The following is a 3,981-nucleotide window of genomic DNA, read 5'->3' as shown; positions in this document are numbered from 1 at the left end:
AATTTGTTTTTACGTGATGACACTACATGAGGTTAAACTTCAGAGACCTCAATGTCAAGTTTACTTTTAGCTTCTCTTTAAATATCATGACAAAGTGCACACCATGCCTCAATGTATGCCACAATACTTCAGTCCATCACCGCTTTATGTTTCTCAAGCATTTTTACATTGTGTCTTTCATACACAACACATCTACAGTCTCTCTCCCTATTAACTCACTTTCTCTGTATTTGTAGTATCATTCCAAAATAAAGCAGAAATGTTATATCAACAAACTGTACTAATTAAATGTGGCCATAAACGTACAGATAATATCGTACTAAATGAATTTTTCGTACAATATTCTGTTAGTGTATGGTGGGAAACAAGCCGATTGATATCGGCGGAAGACTTTGATATCGGTCGGCTCGTCGATCTGCCTGGACGGAAAATTTGGATCGGGTGTCTTTGAAGGCAGCCAAACATCGCCCATTGTTAGTGCTGAATCGCCAGATACAGGTGGAATTCTATTGTTTCTTCCCGTATATCTTACGATTCAGCTCTACACTTGTTTATTGAATGAACAATCTTTTCCAAGAAAGATCGTAATTGTTACGTCTATGGCCACCTTAACTTCTAAAATCCCAGCTAGGGGGTTAACAGAAGCTTTGTCGGTTTTATACTGCCTGCATCATTAGTTTGGGTTTGGAGAGCTTTTTATTATTATTACAGATTCAGCATATTTCACAGTGATCAGGCCCGGACTGGCAGCGCTGTACTATAAATGGATCAGTAACATGCAATACTCAGGTAACCATGCACAAAAGCCATATGTATGTAGCTTTTCTATGCATTGGATATAGGATTGCGACCTTTTGTATTGGAGTGAATACTGGCTGGGCAAGCTGGGGGTGGACCAATTATTTAGAAAGGGAGGTACATCAACATATTAGGGGCAGGGCAAGGATGTAAGGGGGTGGAGAAGTGACATAGATGGGTGGAGGGATGGCGTAAATTAGTGGTGTGTGGGTCAAAATTTTCTTGACCCGGACCTGCACCTGTCCAACCTGCACCTGCTTCCCTCCTCCTTTTATAGACCCCCCCGATTACATCACAAAGGGGACGGGCAGGTGCGTGCCTATAAAACTGGGAGCCAGAAGTCGGAAGCCGGCAGTCGTGGGTGGGGAGAGCAGGCAAAAGAACTCAACCCAAACCCACCGGTTATCCGCAAACAGCGAGGTCGGTCCAAACTGGCCCAACCCACAGGTAACCTTGTGGGTCCTGTGGGTATCAGGCCAGCCCACAAATCACTAGCATTAACAGTAGGAGCAATGACATCGACAGGATTTTTGTGGATCAGGAGGAGAAAGGTTAGCATGGAGTAAGGAATTGGGGTGGATCAGAGGAAGAATAAAAGGGTAAGGAAAAGATCTTATGTAACACTTAGATACTGTGTTACTAAATAATAGTATAATAAAGGTAGAGCAGAAATGGACGTGTGTCATCTGTGTCATCTGAATAACAATGGTAGGAGAAACCAAAGGATATGATGAGTCACCAAGAGACAATGTAAAGAAAAAGAGAAGGGAGGTCTAAGACAGGACCTTGGAGCACACCAACAGAGGGTCCAACAGGTAATGAGGAACTGTTAGGAAAAGTTACACTGAAGGTAAGAGATGCAATGCAAATTAGGATACAGAACAGCCACCAATACCAAGCCTTTGAGGTTGAAGGGCGAACATCTGGATTGCGTGTAGGAAATAATTTACAAACACCAGGCTTGCCCAAGTTTGGAACAGGAAGGCAGTGAAAATCAAGAGAGGCCCATGAGGTCCCATGTACCAGTGGTTAAATTGAGTAGGTGAAGGCATCGGTTGTCAGGTCCCAGCCAAGTCTTAACAAGAAGTGCAATCTGAAGAAGTACGCCAGGACACAAGCGGAAAACTTGATAACCAAGAACTGAACAATAGATAAAAAGTCACTGGAGTAATGGAGAGAGAATACAGCACAGAGACACAAACACATGCAGGGAGTGGAACATTATATAAAAGAATACAATGAAGATCAAGTGTGAGAATGGTACAGTGTACCTGCTCCTTCGCTGCATGAATGTCATTGATAACCTTGGTTAAAGTGGGGCCATCATCCTTTCCCCCCTTTATGGAGGAAGCTACACAGGGATTGCAAACACCACAACCTCTGTGACACAAATAATTTGCTCTCGAACAGAAACCATCATTCATATATCAAATATGCATTAGTGTACTGCTACTGCCGCTATTCTTCTACGGTTATAAAATCACTGATGGATGACCTAGTTCCTAATACAGTAATGTCCCATTTATCATCATAGACCCTTCACTGATAAAGACAGGAAATATCTTAGTGAATCCATAATGGAACAGGAACCAATGTATTAATCATCCCTGCAATGTTAGTATATTCAGAACAGAAGATTGGGGCTATTACCCAGTGTTGCTCCTGGTAGGCTAAGCACTCCTGTGTGTAACATTACTTATCTCTTTTTGTAGCTGGTAGCGAGGTCAGATAAAGAATGACTGGGCTCTGCTGTGGATGGGGCTTGTGATGCTGCAGAACAGAACTGTCCAACTAGGGGCCCCTGGGTCGGGTGTGGCCCTTCAAACGTTCCACAGACTTTTTAAAGAAAAGGAAATCCGGAAAATCCAACCTAAAATCCATGCATCAGTAAACAGTTTCCACCTGCCCAACACCAAGGGGCCCATTTACTTAGATCGAGTGAAGGAATAGAGGGAAAAAAACCTAGAATTTCGAAATGTTTTTTTGGCTACTTTGACCATCGAATGGGCTACTTCGACCTTCGACTACGAATCGAACGATTCGAACTAAAAATCAATGACTATTTGATAGTCGAAGCATTGTCTCTTTAAGAAAAACCTTCGACCCCCTAGTTCGCCACCTTAAAGCTACCGAAGTCAATGTTAGCCTATGGGGAAGGTCCCCATAGTCTTTCTAAGCTTTTTTGGGTCGAAGAAAAATCGTTCGATCGATGGATTAAAATCATTAATCGATTTTTCGTTCGATCGAACGAATAGCGCCAAATCCTTCAACTTCGATATTCGAAGTCGAAGGATTTAACTTCCAAAGTCGAATATCATAATATATAATTAACCTTCGATATTCGACCCTAAGTAAATCTGCCCCCAACTGTGTTAAAGGGTAGAACTACACGGCTGATTTAAATTCATTTTCGGCAGATACAACGCGCTGCGCCAAAACGCAGGCGCCAAGTCGCATGTGACTGAAAATAAGGTAAGGAATACAAATGTCGGATCGTGTTGCAGCGTTTAATCGGCACAACACGATTGTTGGATGCAGACTCAGCAGGCAGCGTCTGCATCCGATAGTCATGTCAGATGAGCGATGTGACACCATCCAACATTGCTATTACTTGCCTTATTTTGCATCGCATCCGACTTGACGCCTCCGTTTTGGCGCAACGCGTCAGATCTGCCAAAAACGCATTGAAATCAGACGTGTAGTTCTACTCAAAATCGTATATATATATATATATATATATATATACACAAAACCACTCTTTCTGTTTCAGGGCATCAAACTTAAGATGGCCATAAATTTGCAGATTATTAGGCTTTATCGGATGAACGAAGGTCTGTTCCAATTAAAGGAGAAGGAAAGGCATCGTACACTTGTACACCAAGTGATTATAGTTACTTAACTGAAACCCTGGGCTGGAGCGACTCTGATGAAGTGTCAGGTCTTCTGACACGAAACGCGTTAGATGTGAATCCCCCTCCCTAGCAATTTTAAAGCGATCAATAAAGCCAACATATTGATACTAACTTGCCAGACTCCGTGAATGCTTTGAACAGCGCTCTGTAACGGTAACAGAAGCGTGAAGTGGAAGCCGGCTAGAAGGAGCCGATCTATCGCGAGAGCTGCGGCTTAGCAGGAGCTGGCGTGCAAGGGAAGCGCTCCGCCATCAGCCACATCGCATTCTTT

Source organism: Xenopus laevis, chromosome 5L, assembly GCF_017654675.1.
Source record: "Xenopus laevis strain J_2021 chromosome 5L, Xenopus_laevis_v10.1, whole genome shotgun sequence".
Taxonomy (NCBI): domain Eukaryota; kingdom Metazoa; phylum Chordata; class Amphibia; order Anura; family Pipidae; genus Xenopus; species Xenopus laevis.
The sequence above is the reverse complement of the archived record's forward strand: the minus strand, read 5'-3'. Positions refer to the sequence as shown.